This window comes from Phascolarctos cinereus, unplaced genomic scaffold (assembly GCF_003287225.1).
Source record: "Phascolarctos cinereus isolate Bilbo 61053 unplaced genomic scaffold, phaCin_HiC Scaffold_726;HRSCAF=1367, whole genome shotgun sequence".
In the NCBI taxonomy this organism is placed as follows: domain Eukaryota; kingdom Metazoa; phylum Chordata; class Mammalia; order Diprotodontia; family Phascolarctidae; genus Phascolarctos; species Phascolarctos cinereus.
Window position 1 is genome coordinate 131,458,603 of NW_027556098.1, and position 27,440 is coordinate 131,486,042.

Genomic DNA, 27,440 nt, shown 5'->3' on the forward strand with positions numbered 1-27,440 from the left:
ACTCCTCAAGCTTCTTCCCTCCAGCGTCTCAGAGCTGGCAAGCTTAGCTTCTGAGTGATCATCGTGGGCATGATGTCAAGCTCCCCTTGCCAGCTCTATCAGGAATTTTTTTCTCATGGCCTCCTATAGGTATATCAGGGTTTAGGCAGGTATTCCTTTCTTTCTTTTTTCTTTTCTTTTTTGCTCTCAGTTTAACATGTGAACACCTCATTACTTCTGTTATCCTGCTCTATAATTCTATCTATCTATGCCCCTTACCTTCTGTGATTAATTAACTGGTGAGGGAAGAAGAGAAGAGGAGAGAAGAGAAGAACTAATTTTCTTCCTCCACTTATTAATAATACATAAAATCACCTACGTGGGTAAATGCACAATTGTATATATACATAGTGGAATTGTAGGACTGTTGTAACACCATATTTAAGGTATCCTAGAAATATGCTTGTAGATGTGGGTGTTGGGTATATTTCTGTAACTCTGGGGGAGGTACTTTTGCTCGTAGTGAGGTCTCAATTAGATTCGCTTTGAATAGATAAGTTACTGAGACTGACACAGGGACACATCCCCACCCCTCTCACACCCCTTACTGCTAAATAGGTTTCAGGACACCAGCTGATTCTCTCCCTGAGGCCTGGCATAGACAGTAAATACAGAGCAACTTCCACCTCCCACACACCTCTTCCCTAATTTGCATTTCCTCAATGGTGCTGAATTCCCTTGCAAAGAACTGGCTGAAGCTTTTAATAAACATGAGAAGGCAGGGCTCGGGTGAGGGGTGGGGAGCAGGATGGTGAGGGAGGGAGACTGGGAATTCTGTACCCACTGCAAACCCACACAAGAGACTCTCACCCATTGACTAGGAGCTCAGAGCTGGCAAAAATTCAGAAGCCGAGTTTGTAGGAGAACATGTGCTTTCCCTGGGAGATTCTCCAGCCACCAGACACTTCGGAAGGGCTCACAAGCAGCCGTCCTTGCGTGAGTTCCTTGGGCATGGCATCATTCCGGGCATGCCTACTCAGACAGCTCTGGGGCCAGTAAACTGTGAACAAACCTGTTTGCTTTGCCTGTGTATAGTACAGTGCAGCTCCGGCAGATAAGCCCTAATTGTTATGCAACTCCTTAGCATAAGCTCCTGGCATGGCTCTTATGCTTCTCTTGGACTAAGACCATCCAAAATAACAACAAGAAAGCATGTAACGAAAGGCCTGGCAGAAAAGGACGAAATCACCCTGGCCTTGAAAGATCTAGGGATCGGACAGCTCCTGACTTGAAGCCTCCAAAATGCTTAGTGTGATGTATTTTCTCCGGAGCTTCTTTAAGGTAAGCCAAGGAACTTTTCCTGGGCTGCTTTGGGTTTCCTTGACTGGGTAAAAAAGGGAGGGGAAGTGAAATCTCAGAAGAGGAATGTGGGAAGTGGCTCATGGGGACCAGTGCCTGCTGCCCTTCTCCTGGCTGCAATTGGGTATGGTTCAGAGCAGTTTGGTGTAGTGAAGGTGGTTTTTTGCTTTAGTGTGTGTTTCAGTAGGCAAAAAAAGGGGGGGGTGAGGAAGGGGATAGGGTGGGTTAGGACTACAGCCCCAATAAAATACATTTGTTGGGTGAGTCGCTGATGTCAAACATGTTGGGATAATAAGAATAGCTGACATTTCTATAGATTTTTAAATTTTACAAAGAATTTTCCTTCTATAGGGGTAGGTGTTAGACCTGCAAGTTTTATTATACAGGTGGGAAAAGTGACATTACCCATCCATGATCCCACAGCCAGTCTGTGTAAGAATCAGAATTGTAAATGAGGCATGTGGACTGAGCCAAGGTCAGGTGTTCCTCTCACTACACCATATTGCCTTCTTGTCCAGTTGTTCTCTGGGTACCTCCAGAATGCCAAGTGCTTTCTCAGAATAGGTGGTTTCTAAGGAAGCAATCAGTGTTCAGATGATCAGTCACCTTTGGTGTTTTCACTTTGGGTATGCCCTGTTTGCCACGCACATGGGTGGAAGCATAGTACAAGATAGAGAGATATTTGGGTTTCCACTAGGGGGTAGTCAGATACTTTCTACGTTAAAACTGAAAGGAACTACAATTTTAGACTTGGCCACAAAGGATGAATTATGCCTACCTAGTGATTTGAATTTTCTGGGAGCTAATTTCAAATCCCAATTCCACCCCTTATTATCTGTGTGACTTTGGGCAAAAATCATAACCTCTCTGGGGCTCAATTTTGATGGCCTCAGGTCCCTCTAAGCTTGAAATCTGTGAGCTGAGGTCGCCCATGGCTCACTTTCTGGTTTTGTCTTTTTTTTGTACTCCCTTTGCTTGGCACAATGCCTGGCACACAGTAAGGACTTAATAAATGCTTGTTAATGGATTATTTGATGGATTTCTACTATGCCCTAGAGGCTCTAACACCTATGAGAAGCTCCATTTCATTGTAGAATGATTAGAGAGGGTTTTTGCTAGATTGCCTGGTCTTACAGAATATTCAATGCCACCAATGAGAGCTGAATTAAATGCTTTTTGGTTCCTAGGTGAGGGAACATTACAACAAAAGGTGGTTCTATTACCATGTGCAAAATGAGAGTGATTGTAAGAATCTTCACTGGGAAAAAGAAAGCCAGCCTCCTGGATTGGTTTGTCCTAATCAGTTGGTCTAACCTGCAATGTGTGATAGAGAAGCCAATGGTCACCCCAGAGCCAGATGTCCATGAAACTGGTTGGCATTTGGAAAACTACTCTTTTTTTCCTGTTTCTACCTCTCCCATCACTGTCCTATCTCCTCCCTTGTCCTTCTTTTCAGCTACTCCTACCCCAACAATGTGTGGCAATGACTACTGACTCATTTTTTTTTTAATTTTAAAAAGTCATAAAAGGAAACTCTCTTGATATTCAGCCACTGTGACTGACTAGGGCTCAGGGGTACAGAGACTGTGAATATGTGAGGAGGATGTGAAAACATCCATTACAGAAAGCCAGGCTAGAATTTCAAACTCATAGATCTGCCAGGGTAAGATGAAGTTCAAAGCTTTCAGGATACGAAAATCCCACACTTGTCCTCTGATCCAACTGTAAGGTCAGTACTATGAGGAGAATGTCCATGAGACAGTTCATCCATGATGTTGTTCTTATTGTCCAGTTGTTTGAGTCATGTCCAACTCTTCATGACCCTATTTGGGGTTTGCTTGGCAAAGACCCTGGAGTGGTTTGCCATTCCCTTCTCCAGGTCATTTTATAGGTGAGGAAACTGAGGCAAACAGGGTTAAGTGACTTATCTAGAGTCACATAGCTAGTAAGCATCTGAGGTTAGATTTGGACTCAGGAAGATAAATCTTTATGACTTCAAGCCAGGCACTCTATCCACTGTGCCACCTAGCTGCCCCATCCATGATGAGCCTTCAACAAAATCATGAAGTACATATATTTGTCATAGCAATATCTCCTCTTCCTGCTCCCTCTATGTTTTTCAGACACTGAGTCCTCTTGTCAAAGAGGCTCTACTGTTAAGATAATGTCTACTGAGCTGTTAGTAATTGCATGTGTTACCTTTCTTGGAATATTTGCAATGAAAAAGATTAGGGAAGGAAGATGCAAAGGATTGCATTTCTAAGGTGAAGAATTTCTAATGGAAGCTCACTTACATAAGCTGAGGGGAGATATTTCAGGAAAGGGAGCCTTCCCAGTGCTCCTTAAGTCACACTATATAGACTGTACCTTATTGTATCTGTGAATCCATCCTAGCGTCCTTTTAAATAGTGAGGGCAAGCCTTCAAGTCCATTTAATGTTACCAATGATCTCTTACCAGAAAGCAGAGAAAAGAACTTTGGGTTTATTTTAAGTAGTAAGTAGTCTTAGCAGAAGGCAGCACTGGAAACAGCAATGGTAAGAGAGATACTGTTAAATTCCACCTTTCTTGAAGAAGCCTTTTCCCTGAGAGAGAAGGTGAATATAGTAACTTAGGAGAAACTTTCCAATAGAGGTAATCCTCACTTATTTGAGTAGCACATATCTGGGATTAAGGACACAGAAAGAGATTTCTGAGAAGTGGACTGAGTCCTTTTTTTACAAAGTAATACCATTAGTATTCTCTTAGTAACATTTTGATACGATCCATTATATTCTCTCCCATCACATCTAATACCATTCATATTTCTTAAGTACATCTTGTCTTGTGCTAGCTGCTGTGATATGAAGTAAGACACTAAGCTTACCCTCATCAGATCATAGAACATTAGGGATGGGAGGGCTTATAGATATCATCTAGTCCAAAACTATCTCCCATTTCATAGATGAGGAAATAGAAGCCTAAATAAGTGAAGTGATAAGCATAATTACACTAACTTTATAAGGCAGGGCTGTAGTGAATAGTGGGACAAAAAGTGAAAGGAAAGACCAGAGAAAGGAAAGATAACTTTGGGTTAGATTAGGCAAGAAGAGTTTCATAAAGGAGATGTGGCATGAAATGGATTTTGTATTCAGTACCAGATATCTGGATAAAAAGCAAGAAAAGTAGTAAATCATCCAACTATTTCCAGATATCACAATGTTTTGGAACTGTATAGAGGTATTCCTTTGGCTTTCTGAGTCAACATGGAAATAAGACATCATTAAGTAACAAACTCAGGACCAAATCTCTTTCTCTGGGGGTTTATAAAAAAGTTGGGAATGGGTAGTACATGAATGGTAGTACAGTGCTGGTACCACTCAATTTGCCTCTTCACATATTTCCTTATAAATATATTTATAACATATAATATATATTTTCTTATAGGGACAAGAACTGGGCCTGTGAGTTCATGGGTACAGGTATAGGTCAATATTGGAAAAAGAAGCTCTCTCTACCAATGCAGATCAGTACCTTCTGTGCAATTTATAATCTAATAGTTTAGAGAGTTGCCTAGGGCATTGAAAGGTTAATTATTTTCCTAGGGTCACACAGCCACTTTGCCTTAGAGGTGGAACTAGAATGTATATCTTCCGGACTTTGAGAAATATTCTCTATTCATTACAACAAATCCACCAATACCCCCCCCATTTCTTTCTTTCTTTCACTTTCTTCCCCTCCTTTTATATACATATGTGTGATTGTACACACATAACTCTGAGCTGGCTGTTTAGAAATTATACATACACCTGTCTTTTCAATTAAATTCTTTAAAGTTCCTTGAAGGTAAGGATTGGTGTTTTTTCCTATATGCCACTGAACCTGGTCACCCAAGTAGGCATTCATTAAATACAAATAAGAAGAGCAAAGAAACCTGCATAGCCAGCTGTGAGTTACTTGGGGGCGGGTTGTCCCTTTTGTTATCTCTATAGGTCCCATGTTCTGCACCTTCTTTCTACTTCCTGTGATTTAGGTACTTTGCTATTCCAGAGAAAACAGCAAAGGGAATAGGAAGGAAATGCATTTCAAAGCCACCCATTCCTCTGTTTGATGATCTACTTAGAAAAGTAGATTGTAACTTGTCTGGGACATATAGTAAGAGAAGGAGTATGTAAGGTAAGGTACTATGATCATCCAGATGTTTCCAAATATCTGAATGTCATATTATTATAATAGTATTTGGAGTGAGAAGAAATGAGTGTTGCAACTAGGGTAGTAGCAGTAGAGATGGAGAGGAGAGACAAGATTTGAAGGATTTCAGGAGCAGATATAATAGATCTTGGCAACTGACTGGATTTATAAGTTAGGGGACAGGGGCAAGTCAAAGATGACTTCAAACGACTGCATTATTGAAAAGATTATGGTGCCATTCATAGAAATAGGTAAGGCAGGAAAAGATTTAGTTGGGAAGATGTTGAGTATTAGACATGTTAAGTTTGAGGGGCTGATGGTACATCTTGGTAAAGATATGGAGTAGTTAGTTGGAATTGTGTGGAGTTCAGAGAGAGGTTAGGGGTTGAGACACAGATTTGGGAGTTATCTACATAGAGGTGATAATTGAAGCTACAAGAGTAAAGAAGGTTCCCAAGGGAGAAATGTTGGAAAGACCACAGAAGTGAGCTTAGGACAGAATCATGGCAAACTCTTACTTTTTTTTTTAGGCAATTGAGGTTAAGTGACTTGTCCAGGGTCACACAGCTAGTAAGTGTCAAGTGTTTGGTCTGAGGCTGTATTTGAACTCAGGTCCTCCTAACTTCAGGGCCAATGCTCTATCCACTGCACCACCTAGCTATCCCCAAACTCTTACTTTCAAGGTGGATAAGGAGCTAGGAAAAGATACCGAGAAAACATAGCTAGACATAGGAGAACCATGAAAGTTCAGTGCCTCAGATGTTAGAGGAGAAGAGGATATCAAATAGGAAGGGTGATGACCCACAGGGTCAAATGCTACAGAGAAATCAAAAAAGAGTAGAAAAAAGACTGTAGGATTTGGCAACGAGGAAGTCTGTAGTGACTTTGGAGAGAATGGTTTTAATAGATTAGTGGAGATGAGAGACAAGATCACAAAGAACTGAGTAGTGAGTAGGTGGTGAGGAAATGAGAGCATTAAGTATAGTCTATTTCTTCTTGGGAGCAGTTAAGTGGCACAGCGGATATAGTGTTGAGCCTAGAGTCAGGAAGACCTGAGTTCAAGTCCGACCTCAGACATTTACTAGCTGTGTGACCTGGGCAAGTCACCTAACCCTATTTGCCTCAGTTTCTCATCTGCAAAATGAGCTGGAGAAGGAAATGGTGAATCACTCCAGTATCTTTGCCAAGAATACCTCAAAAGGGGTCATGAAAAGTCAGACATGACTGAAGAAATGATTAAATAAAAATTGTTTCTTGGAGTCTGGTGAGGAGAGAGATGGAATTTTAGCTTGAAGGGGTGGTAGAGGCATGGACAAGTTTTTTTTTTCTCTTTTCTCTTTTTTTTCTCTTCAGAGTAAGGGAGATTTGAACGTGTTTGTAGGATGTGGAGATGTGGAGAAAGAGTCATTGGAGGAGGAGGGATGTTGAAGATTCATGAAAGGAAGTAATTGATGGGAAAAGTTCATGGAGAAAAATATGATGGGATGGGTTCATGAGTACAGACTTCCTTCAGCTGGGGGGTGTCACCTCTTTTATTGAGTTTGGAGAAAAAGAGGTGATAGATAAGGCTGTAAAGAGATGTTCAACAATAGAACGAGATTGCCTTGTTAAGCTCCTCATGCTCTCTCTGTAAATACAGCTCATGACCTTCTCTGAAATTTATAATTTTAGAGAGTTGCCTAGAATACTGAGAGATCAAATGACTTGTGCAAAGTCATATAACCAGTACATATCAGAAGTGGGATTTGAACTCAGGTCTTCCTGACTTCTAGGCTAGCTCTCTATCCACAAGAAAAACTTTCAATATTATTGTTTTTAAGGCTCTTCTATCACTTCTACCCAATGAGTGTTCATAACGCTTAATATAATTCTCTTTGAAGGAAATCTCTTTCATGACCAGTTCCCCAGGAACCACTGGAATTGGGAGTAAAAAAGGTTAATCCAACAGAAAGTAACATCATCATAATAAGTTCTTTACATTGGAGCCTATGAACTAATCTGTGAAGCAGGTAAGTGGCATAGTGGAAAGAGGACAGGACCTGTAGTCAGGATGACTGAGGTTGAAATCCTAGGTTAGTCGTTTAGCCTGATTCTCAATTTACTTATCTGTAAAATGGGAGAAATAACTGCACCTATCTCACAGAATGGTTCTCACAGAACTGAAAGAGTATATGTCTATTTTTATGGGATTGAAGCTCAGAGAAGCTGCAGCCTATACGTGGTCACACAGCTAGCAAATAGCAAGGGCAAGATTTAAATCCAGGTCTTCCGACTCCAAGGCCAACATATGATTCAATATATCACATTGACCCTCATTTTTTATTAACAAAATAATCTGTGTGTCTGGTACTTATTTCTGTGGCTAATTTGTTATTGGTTTCTCTCTATTAACAAACCAGAAATTCAGCCACATCTATATAGCCTTAGAGAATAATCTCTGTTTTTCCTATGCCTTATAGAGTTAACAGTAATTCTCACCTTTCTCTGATGGTGTTTTCCAAATGCTTAATCCAAGGGGCAATGAAATACTTAGAATTAAGGAGTCGTAAGATGCTCCTCTATTATCTTTAATTCTGAGCTTTGGTGATAATCCCTATAGTGATTTAAGTTTGTCAAAGCACTTTCAAGTCTCTTTTCCCATTGAATCCTCACAACAACCTTTTGAGGTAAGTAGGATAGGATTATCCCCATTTTACAACTGGGGAAACTAAATCTCAGAGAGATGAGATGACTTGCCCAAGTTAGTGATAGGAGTAGAAACAAAATTCGGGTATTCTAACTCCTCTTCTTGTGTTTTTTATTTTTCCACACCACCTTTCCATATGGGAAAATAATCTAGCTTTGCCCCAGATAGCTAAGTTATTTCTTTGAGATTTCCAGGCTCCAATTTTCCAGTAAGATACACAGCTCTTAAACATTTAATACAACTGAATGTACTCAGCATGAATTTTCCCAGATACTGGGAACAATTAGCATGGTGATAGCTTTAGTTCCAGAAGTAACAGATCAACTGGGTAACTGTAGTGACAGAGTGCATTGTACCCAAGGCTCCCCAATTAGTCTGGGAGCAAAGGAACCTGTGAATTAAATATAGAACTGGCAACTCAATGTGCAAAGTTACAGCTGTCTTCCAGCTGTCATGGACCAATGTGGAGCATACAATATGATAGGGAATACCTGAGCTGCCAGACATGCCCTACCATGCCAACCATTCTTCACCATCTTTGCTTAGGTTCAGTTTTATTGCACCAATACTCTCAAATACTCAAAGGCAGCCATGATCTTATTAATGTGGGTATCCCCCTGCAATGGTGCAGAACCCAACTCATTCATGCCTGCTTATTATGTATGACTCTTGTTCATATCCTCTCTTGAGTTTCCTAAAGTGTGTCCACCTAATCAGGAATTGGAGGACCAACCTTCCAGGATTTCCCTGGACATTTCAAAGAATAAACAGGCTAGCTGCTGGATATCTCCCACTCTTGTTGCATGACCAGCCCATCTCTATGTTTTGCTTATATAGTCCTTTAATGACATCTCTTACTCTAGCTCTTCTTTGTAATTCTCCATTTGTAATTTATCTGCTCCCATTCACTTCTCTGTCTCTTTCTATTGCCCTCTGGGTAAAACCCATTTCCAGTTCTTCAGAGACTGTACTGTTCCATTGCTCACTGCCATATGACAATGCCTATAGAATACTGGTTTTAAAAAGTTGGATCTTGGTTTCAGAGAAAAGTTTAGGGATATTAACATTTACAGGTTTTTTGTCCTTTTTAGTATGAACACAGTTAACTTATGGACAGCCCTTTTCAACAGGATGGTAGTGCATCCCCATAATGAAAACTGTGTTTACAGGTAGGATAGGGATCCTCTTTTTTTGACAACTGATTTTTCTCTCAGTTATGCATTATTTACTCACTTAACACCAGCCCTGGGAAAAACTGTGAAGTTGATTCAAATTAGTTTTCAGTGCTCTTCTAGCTCCCTTTTCTGCTCAACTTCCTTCCCTTCCCACCAACCCTGACTTGTCTTCTTCTCTATGGGCAATGGATTCTTTTTAGTCCATAGCAGTAAGTATATAAAGGTTCTGTAATCCAACCCTTGATCCTTCATTTTGCAGGTGAGGAAACTGAGGCCAGTAGAAGTCAAATGACTTGCCCAAGATAATATAGCTAGTTAGTAGGAAATATGGGACTGAAACTCGTACTTCCTGATTCCTAACCCAGTGTTCTTTTCACTATACTACAAATAGGTATCCACCCCATTCCCAAAACTCTCTTGTGAAGGAATCCAGTCTTCACACTTAAATGTGAATGACTGAAAAAAGCTCTGAAAGTCTCCTGGACACTTGGAGAAGGAAGGTCTGAACCTAAAGGAATGAATTTGATGATGTTCCTACCAGGTGGTTTTACCTACCATCACCACCAAGGAAGATGAAATCTCATTGCTAGTTTCACCAAAGACTTGATTCTCCTATCATTAATAGGAATCTGGTCTAATCTTCATCTACCCTTTTACTCCCTAATGCCCAAGACTTAGAAATATAACTGTACCTTTGGAAAAATCAATTGGGAATGGGAAGTGTGGCAAAGAAGACAGTCCCTTCATCAGTACCTTAGGGCTTGAAGGGAATGGGCTATCACCCAGAGAGTTTTGGCTCTTGCTCCGGTGGGGATTAAAAAGGAAGATGAACCCTTGGAAATAAGATTCTGGCGACAGTGCCTATGCACAGCTGTCCATGTGCTACTGAAGGACCACCAAGCAAAATACTAGGATGACAGTTACCACAAGGAGGAAGAATGTTCTGCTACTCAAAGTAACATAACTCCTCAGATGTCAATACCCCTATGCAAACCTCGATTCAGGCCAAATTTCTTGGAGTTCGGCCCAAACCCTTGACTTTGGCCGATGGACCACTGCTAAAGGATCCTCTTCCTACTTCCTGGAATCCTCTTACCATTTCCTGGAATTGTCTCCCAAGACTCCTTTCTAAATGTCTAAGATCCCCAGGAGTCTTGTTGTGACGGTCATAGCCCTGTATCCACCCTCTTCGCTATAGCCATAGTCCAGAGAAGTAACACGCAATTATCTGTGTAGGTGCTACAGCTCCTATCTCCTCAACAACCTCGGCTACTGAAGACCCAGAAAATAAAGTTCTCACCACCAATGTCCTTGGCACAGTCAAATGGTCCATCATTAGAGACAGATATGGTTTTATTAATGGAAATGATGTTAAAGAGTATGCATTACCATTGTTTTTTCTTACTGAAGTCTAAGGATCCTTGGGCCCTTCCATGTGACTTGCAGTTGACAGCTCCTCTGTGTATTGCCTCTCCATTAGAATCCCATCCCCTTGAGAAGAGGGACGATTTTACTTTTCTATTAGTACCTACAGAGCTTGGTTCAGTGCCTGGCCTATAATAAGCATTTCATTCATTCATGTTTGGTACAAGAGTTGATGGACTTATAAACATAAAGCTAGGAGGGACCGTAGAGCTGACTTAACCTAAATCTATCACATAACAGATAAGGAAACAGAGTGACCTGTCTAAGGTCACGGAGGCAGTTAAGTGTCAGAACTGGGCTTCAAATCTGCATCTTCTGACTCCAGACTGAGTCATCCAGATGGCAAAGGAAAGGAGTCCCTACCCTCATCTTCTGGGCTCCTGGGTTGGAACATAGAGTGTATGTGTAAAGAGTAGCATAGTACAAAGAAGAGGGAGTTTTGGCTCTGGTGTCATTGGTCTGGGGTTCAAATTCTGACTCTGTTGCTGACTACTGTTGTGCTCCTGGGTAAGTCTTAACCTCCCTCAGCCTCATTTTGCTTATCTACAAAATAAGGAGGTTGGGCGAGATGTTCACTGAGGCCCTTTCTGACTCTAGGTCTGGGATTGTTGGGCATAAATGATGGTTTGGTTCAGTAATATTGAAAAAGAAAATTGTACTGGACTTGGAATCAGAAAGACCTAGTTTCAACTTTAGCCTCTGACCCTGACTAGCTCTTTGACCATGGGCAAATCACTTAAACTCTGAGCCTTACTTTCCTCCTCTGATAATAACATCTGTAGTACCCACCTCCCAAAGTTGATAATTTATATAAAGTATTGTGTGTCTGTTATTATTATAATAGTTCAGCTACATTATGGGTTAAACAGGCTTTCAGAGTTTTAGTAAGTTAAATCCTTGGCAATTGAGACTTTTACACAGGTTTCTGAAATGTGGGATGAGGGTCCTAGCTGCACTTCCAATCTTTCAACAGCATGGAAGCCACCTAGTGATCAAGAATAATAAGTTAAAATAAGAAGGTACCAGGTCGAGGATTCTCCTACTTACTTTCCTTCTCTCCCTCACCTCCCAGCTCCTTCTTGGGCAGGCCTTCTCCCAAAGCTATCCCTGACCCTCCATACCCTCAGTGACCTTTCCAGCAGCAGCCTCATGGTGTCCCAAGTTCTCCTCTGTAAGCAACCCTTACCTGATTGAGCTACATTGGGAGTGGTTGTCCTAGGGAAGGTTTTTTATTTTAACAATTTATATAAAATCTTTTTATTCCTTGCCCCGGATACTAAAGTTGTTACTTATAGATCTGCTTAGAGGCCAACATCAATGGTCAATAGCGCTAAAAGTAAGGTAAAAGACCACTGAAATGGGGTCTTTTAAACCTAGAGGTACTGACCAGGCAACAGAAGCCATCAGAGAGCTGGTGGAGAAAAAGGCTGACCAGGAGATTTCTTTGACTCCAGAATAGGGTTTCTTGACCTTTTTTTGTGTCATGGCTGAAGAAAGACTCTTTTTCAGAATAATGTTTTAAGTAGTTAGAGGAAATGCTTATTTTCAGTTAGAAGGTATGAAAACACAAATTTAAATTTATTTTTTTCCTATCCAAGGTCACAGATACCCTAAAATCTATCCATGGAGAGTCCATGGATCCCAGGTTAAGAGCCCTCTGCTCTAAACTCTGTCCATGCCTTCTAGACAAGGGGTGGGGAACCTGTGGCCCCGAGGCCACATGTGGGCCTCTAGGTCCTCAAGTGTGGCCCTTTGACTGAATCCAAATTTCACAGAACAAATCCAAGGTTCCCCACCCCTGCAATATTTTGGATGCTACCTTGGTCTTTCAAATTGAGAACTATGCCTCTTCATCCTGGCCCTGCTACTTCATTTCACAGTGACCACTTAAGCCAGCTATTTGACTGACTTGTGTCTAAGAGCTTAACCTCTCATTGCCTGGATACTTCCCTTGGAGATTGTAACCCTTAGCTGGTCAGCTAGTCCAGATGCATAAATGGCCTACAAACCTAACCACTTATTTATAATAATGTTTTAACAGAAAAATATGTTCTAAGCTAGAAACAATCCAGTATACAACTAACCATAATCTAGTTTAGATTATAATCCAGAAAGACCATGATCTATTTTAGGTTATGATCAAGAAAGATCATAATCTGTTTAAAACCAGGGGCTGCCCATCCCTCTAATTGGGCACTTAATTGTAGAGACTGCTTTATTCTATTGTCTTGTATTGATAACTTTTGTGAGGAAGCTTGGCATAGTGGAAAGAATTTTAGAACTGAAGTCAAAAGACCTGTGTTCAAGTCTTGACATAGAGACTTACTTCCTATGTGGCCTCAGGAAGTCACTGAGCCTCAGTTTTTTTTCCCCTCTCATTTATTACATGGGGTAATAATACTTGTACTTGCTACTTCATAAAGTTATTATGAGGATGACATAAACAATGCATGTGAAGGTGGTTTTTTTTAAACCATAAAATGCTACTTAAATGTCAGTTATGGACTTTGGTGTCTAGTATAGATTATGTGACGTTGGGCAAATCTCTTCCCCTGAACCTTAGCTTCCTCAACTGTGAAACGATGGAGGTAGCCTCTTCCCATTATAAACCTCTGTGAGTCTACATGTTCATAGCAGGTGTCCTGAACTAGTAGATAAACTAGAGAGGGGCCATGCCTTTCTTGTATCCTTATTTGCTTACACCTTAGTAGGACTAGTTTACTGATACATGGGAACAAATTCCTATGGGCATGGGATACAGTAGAGGAGCCTGGGAGAGCTGAGGTTTCAAAGGGGCAGCAGGGGTGCCAATGAAGAAGCAGCCTGGCTAGGTATTTACCACTCTAATGAGAGCCAGCCCGGAAAAGGGACAGTAGCAGTCTTGGGATATCCTTTTGGTGAAAGCCTCTGCTGCTTAGATAGCCCTAGGGAAAATGTTAGTCTCAGCTGGTCCACTTCCATTTGGAAACACTTTCTGCTGAAAGGCCTAAGGTATTTTGGCTGTGAAAAAGGACTGCAAAACCAACAGCACTTAAACAAAACAGCTTTACAGTAAATCTAACTTCAAGCATGTCCTGGAAAACTACATCAAAATCAAATTCTATAATGGAATCTTATGAAAAATATTTTGGAAAAGGAAAGATTTGCCAGAAATCTTGAGCAATATAAATAGGACTGTGTATATTGGACTGGCTTAAAGTGAGGTACACCTGTGACTTTGGGGCTTTGTCTTTCAGGCTATAGACTGGAGAAGATACTTTGAAGTTCCTTCTCCTAATAAGAGGGTACCATTTGGATGGGTCCTAAAGAGTATTGGCGCTGGTATCTACTACCTAGGGGATCTCATGGGCAAGTCACTTAGAGGATTATAAATTTCAAGGTGTTGAAGAACCTTAAAGAGCATCTAGTTCCAACCTCTCACCCTTTTTATTGATAAGGAAACTGAAGCCTAAAGAAGTGACTTGTCTAAGGTCATCCAGACATTGGAGCTAGGATTTGAACCCAAGTCTGCTGACTCCAAAACCATTGAGTTTCCTCACTGTCACATGATGCCTCTCAAGTTCATGCATTCCGAATCTCAGTTTCCTCATTTGTAAAGTGAGGATTATTTGCAAGATCTACCTAACAGGGTTATGAAGAAAACGCTATGAAAACCTTCAAGTATTGTTAAATGTGACCTTATTATTACCATTTTCCTCATGCAGTGACTTCCAAACTTGGAGGAAAAATGACTTCTTTGGGGTTTTCTGGTCTATAGCTTTGCACTTTCAAATGCCCCATTTACCTTTCAAACTAGAACCAGGAATGAAATGAATTCAGAACCCTCTAAAAGAACAAAGCCTGTCTGCACAGTGTAAACAAATCTGGCAGTCCCTGACAGCCCAGAGGAATCTGGGACTGGGCCACGTACCTTTGATATCTACCCTGTTAATTTGGAAGGAGCTTGAGTTCTTCAGCCTCAGGCTCTCAGCCATTTGCCTGAGAGATAGAGATCTCAGGAAACAAATACATCTCAGATTTTTTAGGAGGGGAGGAGCTAGGGAGTGAAGGAGAGAGTGCTTTTTGTTGGCTTTTCTAGTTCAGGGAGGGAGGTCCTTATAATTCATGAGCCACTGGTCAGCTCTCCTCATTCCACTGTCCTTCCTTGACCTTTACAAAAACCTGCTCTCAAACTTCACGTTGCCCAGCGATCAGTATCCAGGAAGTCCCCAATCCTTCCCAGGAACTCAAGCCTCCAAAATTAGATTCCAGGAAGTGGAACCCCCTCTTCATTCTAAATGAATTACAGGTTGTGAGAGAATGTGTGTTGTTGTAAACTCATGTAGAGGACAGGTTGTGTCTTCCTTGAACTTCTCTTGAAACCCCCACAACAACTAGTAAAGATCTGGGTGCATAATTTGGTCTCCTTGTCTCCTTTCTCTCTACTTCAGTCTATCCTCCACATAACTGCTGAAGTGATTTTCCTTAAACACAGGCCCTGTCAGTCTCCTCCTCAACAAACTTCAGTGGCTCCCTATTGCATTGAGGCTAAAATATAAACTACCTTTTAAAGCCCTTTCCAACCTGATCTCTACGTATCTTTCTAGGCTTATGGTACTTGTTCTCCTGTCTGCAAATCTAGCCAAATCGACCTTTTTTTCTATTCTTCACACATACCACTCCATCTCTTTGTCACTCTGCTTCTTCACTGACCATCAAAAAAGGCTGTAATGTACTCTCTCCTTACCCTTGCCCCTTAGAGTCTCTCTCTTCCTTCAATTGCATCTCAAGTACTACCTTCTACAGGAAACCTTACCTGATCGCTCCTGCAAGTATGAATGCCCTCCCTCTCAAACTACCTTGTGTTTAACTACTTTGTATTTATTTGAATGTGTCCCTAATGAGAAAGCAGTGTCTTGAGAATAAGAATGGTTCCATTCATCAAATGTATATCCTGTCTGGTTCAGTGCTTGGTTCATAATAGGCATTTAATAATTGAATGCTGATAGATAGGTTGCCACCCAAATAATATTTATTACGTTGAAAATACTTCTTGAAATTACAGTGTGGCAGAAGGAATCCTTACCTGGGAATCTGGAGACCTGGGTTCTAATCTCAGCTTTGCCACTTACCAGCTATGGAACCTTAGGGAAACTGCGAGCTAGGTATCCTTTTCCCCATACCAGCTACACTCTCTGATTCTCATCTGATGCCTAGATAAATTGAGACTGCTTTGAAATTATAGATCTATTTATAGTCATATATGAACTTGAAGCTTAGGGATCATCCAGCTCAACCTCTCTTATTTTACAGATGAGGAAACTGAGGCCAAGAGAGGGGAAGTGATTTATCCAGGATCAAACAGGTGGTTAATAGCAAAACCTGGATTCACATTCAGGTCTTCTTTCCTTGTCTCCTATTATTCACTTCTTCAGTCCTTCCTTCCTTCCTTTCTTCCTTCCTTCCTTCCTTCCTTCCTTCCTTCCTTCCTTCCTTCCTTCCTTCCTTCTTTCCTTTCTTCCTCCCCTCATTCACTCATTTGTTTAACACTTACCAAGTGCTTAATATATAGAAAAGGGCAGCTAAATGTCTCAGCAGATAGATCACTGGGCCTGGAATCAGGACGACCTGAGCTCAAATCTGGCTTCAGATACTCATTGGCTGTGTGACCCTGGGCAAGTCACTTAATCTCTGTTTGCCTTAATCCACTGGGGAAGGAAATGACAAATCACTCAAGTATCTTTGCCAAAAAAACCTCTTGGACAGTATGGTGTACAGGGTCACAAAGAGTTGAACATGACTGAACAACAACATAATAAATAGAAAGCACTGAGGTAGATGAATTTTCCTAGAGTTCTCAGAGGTTCAGAAAAGCATTGATTCTGAAAAAAACATATTTTAAAGAAAGAAACCCTGTCCTCAAGGTGCTAATAATGATAGATTTGAGCTAGAAAAAATTCAGGCTACAGAAAACAATACAATACTATATAAAATTAAATGTTAAATTTTGCATTAGGTTATAAAAGTTGAGAGGAAAGGAAGCTTATTAGGGACTGAAATCATTAGGCAATGTTTTATCCAAAAGGATGAAGGACAGAAGGCATAATAACAATAGAATCACAAACTCATAGAATTTTGGAACTGGATGAGGCTTTAGGAATCATCTATTCCAAACCATTTCTCCATGAGGCCTTCCAGAAATTAGATACTCCCAGGTCAGCTCTACAACTAAAAGTAGGCTCTCTGACCTCAGATTTCCCAAGCCACTTTGACTGCTCCTATATAAACAATCCTTTTTCCAACTTACAGTTATTCTGAACATTACACATAAGTAAGTACCTCATGGCAAAGAACTATGCAATTTTTAATCTTTGTATCACTAATGTTTTGCTTATAGTAGGCATGGAACTAGTGTTTATGGAATTGAATTGAAACTTACCAGCCTATGACTTGAAAATTACAGTCTTCACCCCTTTAAAATAATACGACTTTTATCTGTCTCTAATCCTGGAGTGCTTCTCCCACCCTCTGTATTCCTCAAAGCTCATTGCTGGTGGCTTAGCCAGGTTCAGGCCACAGGTTCTTTCCATACCCCTGGGTTGGATTTCCTCTGGGCCTTGTAACTTGAACTTACTGAGGACAACTGTCTAACCATCTTCTCATCCGGATATTTAATTCTTGGCTATCCATTGTTATAGTCCTTCCAGCTGGAAGGTCATTCTTTTTGGTATAGAAAACAAAAGCATATTTGGAGTTAATGAAAACAGACAAACCCCATTCCATTAAAAAAAAAAAGACCCACAACAATCCAAATGAAGTCACAAAAAAACTAGTCAGTAAAATAACATTTGATGAAGTTGGTTTGGAATATTGACCCCAAACTCTCTTTTTGCATAAAAGAAAATTAGATGGAAGAGTATGGAGAAAGGCATTTAAAACAGATGTAAAGAGCCACTTTAGTTCCGGGGGGGAGGGGGAAACATTTAAAACTCAAGCCAAAAACGCTTGTCTGATGGAAAAGCTAGGACCTACACACAGTGAGGCAACCACCACCTTTCCCAACCCTTAAGTGTTTCTTACAACTTCCTTTGATGCTGGTGGAAGATTATCTGAGGGCATTTGGCGTCCTAGATAAATGCTTGGCTCCCTTCTGACTTGGTGCCATTAACCCTCTTAAATGCCCTGAACATAATTCCACAATCTGCCCACTCACTATTTCTCACCCTAAAAATAGGCCCCATTCTGTTCTTCTCTACCCCACTCCCTCCCCTTTTGGCGGCAAACTCTGCATGGAGAAAACTGTCTCTGAGTTGACAGCTCAACAATACAGTGAATTAGCTGTATTCCAGAGGCCTATCCCTGCTCTTCTCTCTGAGGCCACAGACAGAAATAGTAACAAAGCCTGCCAAGTGTGAGCTCCATCTCCCACAGCTCTGTCTCCGGAAGCTGGGATAGGGGTTGTGGCAGTATTGTACCACAGGGTCTAATTATTCATCAAACCCATTCTGTGAATGGTTCAGATAGTGCAGCCTGCTTAATAGCTCTGGGCTAGTCCACTCTGACCCAGGGAGGGATAAAACCAGTCTGAGGCAAGGGAATGTTTTCTGGGAACTCATTACTCAACTATTCTCTACCTTGTCATCAAATCTCATCTGGTTTACCAAGAGGCCACCCCAAGCCAAGTTGTGAGGTATGTCAGGTTGGGCCTCTGTCTTCCTGTTTCACCATTTTATCATACTCTCTCTTCTTTGAATGTACCTTCCTTCTCTGTAGCTCAGATGCCTCAATATCCTCTCACTGTTCAAGGATGATCACCTAAATCTATCTTCCCTGTACCTTATGCTTCAGTGCCTTATGCTTCAGACTTTTTCTATGCATATAAAGCCCTTGCAGGTAAGAGTGCCCGCCCTATAGTCAGAACGACCCAAATTCAAATCCTGACTCAGACATATACTAGTTGTATGACTCTGGGCAAGTCATTTAACCTTTGTTTTCCTCAGTTTCCTCATCTGTAAAAAGGGATAGATTGTTGTGAGGATCAAACCAGATAAAATTATAAAAACGTTAGCTGTCATGATGATTATTACCTGGTCCGTGCTCCAGTAGAGAGTGAACAGCAGCTTTTAAGCATCAGAAACTGATAATTTAATTTATAAGTCAATTATAATGATATTAATTTTAAAAAATGTTTTACCCATACTTCTAATCTTTATATCATAATCATTTCCCACTCCTATCTCCCACACTGAACCCTCACTCGTAACAAAGAAAAATAATTGAGCAAAAACATCTGATGAGGAAACCTCATATGACAATGTATACAATATTCTGTCCTAGTAGTCTCCTACCTCTCTGTTGTAAGGCAGAACTTCTGTTTTGCTTTGATATATCTTTGAACTTTCTCTCACTCCCCACCCCCATTACTCAGTTCAACAGCTTTTTGGGACTCTTTTCATTTATATTGTTTTAGTCAATATGAATATCATTTTCTTGGTTTTGCTTATTTCACTCAGAATCTTAGATTTCTCTGAATTATTCATGTTCGTTATTTTTATGTATTTATCATTTTACAATCAATATTATACTACATTAATACACCATAATTTTTTCAGCCACTCTCCAATGTATAGGATGTATTCCCACCCTGTTTCCAGTTCTTTACCACAACCATGAATACTATGATGATATTCTTGTCCATATGGGACCTGTATTTCTCCTTTTAACTTCCTTGGGATATATGCCTAACTGTGAGACTGCTGAGTCAACTTCTCGTATAATGCTAAATTGATATACAAAAACGTTAGAATCACATCAGCTCTGTCAACAGTGATAATGAGTTTTCAGTGCCTTTGACAGCCCCTCCCATACATTTTGCCTCTTTGCCAAGGGCCTTTGTAATGTGCAATAAGACAAGAATTTCAGGCCTCCTCCCCAAAAGTCTCCATCAACCTTCTGATGTGAAGATTATCCTGGCTTCTCTAAGGTTGTGTCAAGGAAGTGGTAGCACAGGAACATCCTCCCAAGCTGGAAAAGGCTTCAGATTTAGACCAAGTGAGTCTGTTGGCAGAGGACTGACGTAGCTGAAGGGGAGGCACTAGATTGTATGCATAGATTAAGGAATTTGTCTTGCATCTCTTGATAACCATCTGTTAGGTGGCTGAGGGATTGTAATAGTTTTGTTTCTGTGGAGTGAATATATATATATATATATACTGATGAATAGAATCATAAGATCCTGGAACTAGAGCTGGCAGAGATCTTAGAGAATGCTTAGTCCAATGTCTTCATTTTACAGGTGAGGAAACTGAGACCCAGAGAAGCTCAGCCACTTCCTTAAGGTCCCTTGGGCAATTAAGTGACAGAGTTAGGATTTGAACTCAGGTCTCGGTACCACGTTCCATGAAGTATATTACATTAAGAACAAATCTGTCTGTGGCGGAGAGTTTTATGGGGGTGGTGTCAAAAGTGGCTTTTGGGTGGTCCTCTATAAGTGTGAGATTTGAGATTTCAAGGAACAGAGACATGGCAACAATCAACTGAAGCTAAATTGGTCTAACTTCGGGATTTATTGGATTATATACAAGCCATTAGCATGTACTCATATGGGGAGGGTAGAAGACATGTGCACCAGCCAGTGGGTCCCCTATCTCTGACCCACTGAAATGAAGCTACACATATAACTGCTCCTAGAAGACGATCTTTTCAGACTTGGGCCATGCAGGTTTTACCCTGCGTTAAATAAAGACAGCTGGACCCTCTTACAAATGTGCCATCTGAAATAAGGCAGATGAGGCTAAACACAAGGTTGGTAGAATTCCTTTGGAGTCAGGGACTAGTCTCATGGAGATTCATCATGTTTCTACGTGCATGTCTCCCCCTCTTCCTCTCTATGAAAGCTCCTGATCCAATTGGCCTCCTTTAGCTGATACAAGCTTGTCCCATAGCTTACATTTACATTACAAAGGCCATTCAAATGCATTATCTCTTTTGGTCCTCGATACTAAGCCCTCTGAGGTAGGTAATAGTAACAACTACCCTCAGAACTTTGGACATTTCCCTTAGCAATCACAAAGTCCTTGGGGTTCTTATTTCATTTGATCCTGACTGGGGAGGTGGGTCGTGGAAATTACAGCGAGTTTTTAGACAGGCCAAATAACTGCCTCAGGGTCAGGTAACTAGCCTCAAACTTAGATTTTCTGACTCCTAGTCCAGTACTCATCCTACCATTCCCGCCTTCTCATATGGTTAGTCACTAGTCCATCTCAGTGTAAGGCTGGCTCTGGGAGCCTCCTAAGTTGTTGTTTTGTATCGAGTTTCTTCCTGGTTCGGTTTCAGTTTCTCTTCTCTCTCTGTAATCTCGGGGTTTGATGAAAAGCTGGGTGTGGATTCATTAGGGAAAATACTGGTTTAGACAAAGAGTGGCCCACAGGTAAGGCTCTGCTAAGTACAGAACCAGGGGAAGGAGACATGTAAAAAAGTTCATACCCTGGTACCCGAAAGAACCTGGGGGGTCACCATCTGTCCTTCATTAATATTTATTTCTATTATTAGGAATTGTCACCAACTCTGATTCTAGCATGTTGTCATTCAGCATCTCTTCTATGGCTTAGTGCTTTGGGCTCTGCATTTAGAGTCAGAGGGCTTGGGTTCAAAATTTCCAATTCTGCTACTCACTACCAAGGTGGCCTTAAACAAGTAATTCTTTGGGCCTCAGTTTTCTCATTTATAAAACAGTAGTGGTAGTATTATTGTGTGGGTAATTTTCCACCAACCTAAATCCTATGATGCTATAAAATTACTCAGTATGGCAGTGACTGGGTCATATGGGAGTATCCTAAAGCCTTGCCTGATTCTTTCCCAGGTATCAATACTCTCTCCCTCACAAAATTATTTTGTCTATGCTTCTACATGTATAAGTTGTATTCTCCCCTGCCCCCCTCCAATAGAATGTAAGCTTCTCAAGCGCAGGTAGTGATTTTTCTTGTCATTTATACTTACCACCTAGCAAAGAAACTTCCACATAGTAGGCTCTTTAAAACATGTTTGAATTGGCAGAACTTTTTCTTATAATAAACTGGGCATTGAAAAGAAGTTCTCCTACTCTTCTTGACAAGGCAGGAATTGTGTTTCTATCGATGGTAAGGGATTGCACTCAATAGTCCACAGGTCCACACTATCTTCTGTTGTTCATGTGTGAAGCAGATAGCCAGAACTAATCTAGGTACCTAAGGGTCACTCTGTGGCTAGGGTTGGAAATTGAAGTCTGTAGCTAGGGTTAGCTATGGGTAATTAATGACCCGTGTTCAGTGATAGAGATCATAGGATCATACAGCTGCAGTTGGAAGAGACTTCAGTGGCTATCTTATCCAACCCCTCATTTGACAGATTTTATAATCATGGTGTCCCTTCCAGCTCTAGAGGTCTTATGATATCATAAGAACTAAGAAAAACTAGCTTTTCAGAGGACTAGAAAGAAGTAATCAGTGAGTCAGTTTCGTCCAAGGATCCTTTAATAAGTTGTATTGTTGTTTTAGAATTGTTTTCAGTTGTGTCCAACTCTTTGTGATCCCATTTTGGGTTTCCTTGGCAAAGATACTGAAGCGGTTTGCCATTTCCTTCTCCAGCTCATTTTACAGATGAGAAAAGTGAGACAAATAGGGTTAAGTGACTTGCCCAGGGTCATTCATACAGCTAGTTAAGAGACTGAGGCCAGATTTGAATTCAGGAAAAGGAGTCTTTCTAACTCCAGGCTGGGCACTCTATCCACTATGTCACCTAGATGTATTAGGTATTGTTGTCTTAAAAATCATCAACTCACAAAGACAAAGAAAAACTTAGAACATAGACTCGCTATATTAAAAAATCAGTGAGCCATGAATAAAACTTTCCGCCACCTTATGTAGATAGATACATAGGCAGGATAGGTACAATGGAATTTTATGCAAGGCAGAAGGGGAAGGTAATGAGTTACACATATAAAAATAGATAACAAAAGGGGAAGATATATATTAGGCAAACAGTAAGCCAGTCAGTAAACACCAGGGATATAGTTGTAATTTGCATATTAACCATTAACACCGGAGCTAAAGTTGATGTCTCAACTTCATTTTGCAGATCCTAGCTCATTTCATGACTTGCTCAACTTAAGAAAGTGATAGTAAGAAAGTTAAACCAGAAATATTCTTTTCACAAGCCAATAAGCATTTAAATCTTACTATGTGTCAGGCACTATGCTAAGCTCTGGGGATACAAAGACAGGTAAAAGACAGTCCCTGTTGTCAAGGAGCTCAGAGTCTAATGGGGAGGCAACATGCAGGCAAGTATGTAGACATAAACTACATTTCAAATAGAATATATTGGAAATAGTCAATAGAAGGAATACATCAGCATTAAAAGGATTAAGAAAGTCTTCCTTTAAAAAAAAGAAAGAAAAAAAGGCTTCCTTTAGAAGGTAGGATTTTAGTTGGGACTTAAAGGAAGCCAGGGAAGCCAGCTGGCAGAGATGAGGAGGGGAAGCATTCCAGGCATGGGGTAACAGCTAGAAAAAATGTCTGGATTCTGGAAATGGAATGTATTGCTTGAGGAACAGAAAGAAGGCCAGTGTCGCTAGATGGCAGAGGACATGGGGAGGGATTATGGAGAGTAAAGTTGTTGTTGTTTGTCCTTCATTCTCCAAGAGGACCATGACATCGGAAAGGTGATGTCATGACTTACAAGTGAATAAGGTGTAAGAAAACTGGAAAGTTAGGAGGGAGACAGATTGAGAAGGTCTTTGAATGCCAAACAGAGGAGATAGGGAACCACTGGAATGGGGAGCTGGGTGGCATGGTCAGATCTGTGCTTCAGGAAGATTAATTTGACAGCTGAGTGACTGTTGGAATGGAGTAGAGAGAGTTTTGAGGCGAAGAGACCGATTAGAGAAGTAGGAAGAGAACCAGGATGGTGTAGCTTTGGGAAGCCCAAAGAAGAGTTTTAAGGAGAAGGATAGTGAACTGTGTGGAAAGCTACAGGGTAAGGACTGTAAAAGGGCCATTGGCTCACTCAGAAGGTGCTTTACCCAAGTGGATGACCAGAGTCACAGAACAAATCCCCTTAATTAAATGATTTGTTCTGTAAAACTTGAACTCAGTCAAAAGCTGCACCCGAGGACCTAGAAGGCCACGTGTGGCATCAAGGCCACAGGTTCCCCATCCCTGGTAGAGAATAGGCCTCAAGCCAGGAGTCAGAATCACTTGATACAAGTCCTGCCACATACACTGTGTAGCCCTGAATAAATCACAGCTTTTCAGTGCCCCCAGGCAACCAAGACTACAAATTGAAGTTTGTTCAATCAAAGAGGTAGAGAGAGTTTCTTCATCAGGTGCTCCCAATAGGAATGAAATCACAGGACAAGACAGCCTCCTTTTCTGGTTTGGGCTCATCTCATTGTCCATCTGTATTGTCTTTCTTAGACAGAGATAATGTTGGACAAGCTCTGTATAGTGTCTATTCAGATGGATGGTGAAATATGAGTGACAGATATTTTTCATCCATTTGGTCTTTCCTGTACGGATGGACAGGACAGATTCCTCTGAGTGGTTGCAGATCTCTTCCAGTAGGCTCTGCAGAGTCTTGGGGATTGTGATCTGCAAACAGGAACATCTGGAAGACCTCACTAACCACAGGAAATCTCTCCTCAATCTGAATTCTTCTCAGGATCTTCTCCATTACAGTGGGGAATACTTTTGGGGAGCATTCTACTTTATGCCTTTCCTGATGGTTATTATCAGAAGGTCATTGAACCGGGTTATTTTTGTTGTTCCAAGGAATCTTGAATGATCTGGATATGTGGATGGGAGACACTTGTAAAAGATCTTATATCACTGCAATTTGTTTCATTAAGTCAATCTGCTATAGAATCTGAAATTGTTATGACTTTAAGGCACTGTATTCTAGACTTCTCTTTTAAATTGGAAGGCATAGCATATTAGGCAACTGTCCATTAATACCTTGGTGTGAAATAATTTGTTGTGTCTGGGTATAATTTTGCAGGCAAGCTACTGAGAATAGGGGATGGACACTGCTGGGCTCTGATTAGCCACAAAACTGGGTGCCTTGGAGACACTGGCAACCAAAAGGTGGAATCAGGATAGAAAAGGAGAGGTGAGAATGCAAGGAAGTCAGACTTCATTGGTATTACCAATTTTCCTGTTCCATTTAGGAATATGGTGACTGGAAACAGTTGGAGTAGAAACTATGACTGAAAGAGGGAAAAAGAGACCCTACAATCTCTTAACAGAGGTGAGGAAAGCCAAGGATAAGTGAAGTGCCCTATTAAGAGAGCATTGGAATTTTTCAAATGTGTTAAAAGGGCCAGAAAGCAAAGGGATAAAGCAAGGAGCTGCAAAATTACTTACTGAGAACAGGTCTTCAAATATTTTTACCAGGAAGTGGGCATGGCCAAGGACTCATGGCAGAATTCTTACTAACTGCTGAGGGCAGGATTGGTCCCAGGACAAACTGGGAAGTAAGTGATGTATGTCTTTAATGCCCTCTCCATTTACATACTCCTATCTCTTTCTGGCTTTCTGCCCACTGGTAGAGGAAGCCTTGCACCTTGATCCTCCCACTCTCAAAAAAATCTCCTATATTCTGTATCTATTGATCTCTGATAAAGCTATCATAGTACTGAGCAAACAGTTGGAGCTTGATTTTATTGGTTCTAAAACCCACTATCAGAGATTCATTCCTTTGATTTAAACCTTGTCAATTGACTTTTCCCACTTCCTACTCCTCTTTTAAAATGTAGATACTACCCAAGGGGTGGGTCATACATTAAGTCTCTAACACCCATGATGTGAATATGTTGGTCTGATCTGCTTTATTCCTGACTGAAGGGACAAGTCAACCCTGGATACTGGGAATTGGAGAAGCTGAAAGTTGGGGAGGAGGAGAGATGTGTGTAGAAAGGGGGAAGTTGAGGGGTGCTAAGAACTAACCACCTTGAAGTTTTCCTAAAGACTGACTGTGATGTTCATAGAATCTCAGACTTGGAAGGGACCTTTGCAATCTGGCCTGAATTTTGTCTACAATATTCCTGTAAGTCATCTTCCAGCCTCCACTTGAATACCTCTAGTGATGAGAACTTATTGCCTCCTAAGGCATCCCATTCTACTTCAGGACAGCTCTAGTCTCTTTGACTAAGTGACCTTTTGCTGCAACCCATTATTCAAGACTTGTCTCTTTCATGCTTCTCTATACTACTCCTTTCCCCACCCCTCATTAAAAACTTCTCTACTCTGTTGCCTTCTCAGAGGTCAGTCTGGTTAACCTATCTGTGTTATTGGAAGAAGGCTATCTCTGGAGCAGCTAAGTGATATATTACATAGAATGTTGAGCCTAGAGTAAGGAAAACCTGAGTTCGAATGTGACCTCAGACACTCATTAGCTGTGGGATCCTGCCAAGTCAGGTAACCTGCGTTTGCCTCAGTTTCCTCAGATGTAAAATGGAGATAATAGTAGCACTTATCTTTGCAGAATTGTTTGAGGATCAAATGGTTTAATTTTTTTAAACCTGTTTTCACATTAGTCATGTTGTAAAGAAGAATTAGAACCAATGGGAAAACCCACGAGAGAAGAAACAGAAAAAAAAAGAGAGAAAGCAAATAATAAGCTTTGATCTGCAGACTCTGTAGTTCTTTTTCTGGATGTGGACAGCATTTTCTATCAAGAAGCTTTTGGAATTGTCTTAGATCCTTGCATTGCTAAGAAGAGATAAGTCTATCAAAGTTAGTCATCACACAATGTGGCTGTTACTGTGTACAATGTTATCCTGGTTCTGTTCACTTTACTCAACATCAGTTCATGTATGTCTTTCCAGGTTTTTCTGAAGTCCACCTGCTCATCATTTCTTATAGCACTTATAGTATTCTTATAGTATTCCATTATTTTCATATACTCATATACCACAACTTGTTCAGCCATTCCCCAAGTGATGGTCATCCCCTCAATTTCCAATTCTTTGCCACCACAAAAAGAGCTGCTATAAATATTTTTGTACTTGTGAGTCCTTTTTGCATTCGTGTGATCTCTTTAGGATATAGACCTAGAAGTGGTATTGCTAAGTCAAAGGGTATGCACAGTTTTATAGCCCTTTGGGCATAGTTCCAAATTGCTCTCCAAAATGGTTGGATCATTTCACAACTCCATCAACAATGCATTAGTGTTCCAATTTTCCCACATCTTTTCTGGCATTTATCATTTTCCTGTTTTGTCTGTTAGCCAATCTGATAGGTGTGATGTGGTGCCTAAGAGCTGTTTTGATTTGCATTTCTCTAATCAATAGTGATTTAGAGCATTTTTTCATATGACTATAGATGGCTTTAATTTCTTCCTCTGAAAACTGCCTGTTAATATCCTTTGACCATTTATCAATTGGGGAATAACTTACATTCTTATAGATTTGACTCAGTTCTCTTTGTATTTTAGAAATGGCGCCTTTATCAGAGACATTGGCTGTAAAAAATTATTTCCCAGTTTTCTGTTTCCCTTCTAATCTGGTGGCATTGGCTTTGTTTGTACAAATCCTTTTTAATTTATTGTGATCAAAATTATCCATTTTGCATTTAGTAATGTTCTCTATCTCATTTGGTCATAAATTCTTCTGTTCTCCATAGATCTGACAGGTAA

General features: G+C 40.7%; 1 protein-coding gene across 1 annotated transcript in view; it reads left to right on the plus strand.

Annotated features, from left to right (window-relative positions):
* Nucleotides 1-27,440, plus strand: part of ARHGEF4 (Rho guanine nucleotide exchange factor 4) — a 499,313-nt gene that overhangs the window by 94,278 nt on the left and 377,595 nt on the right.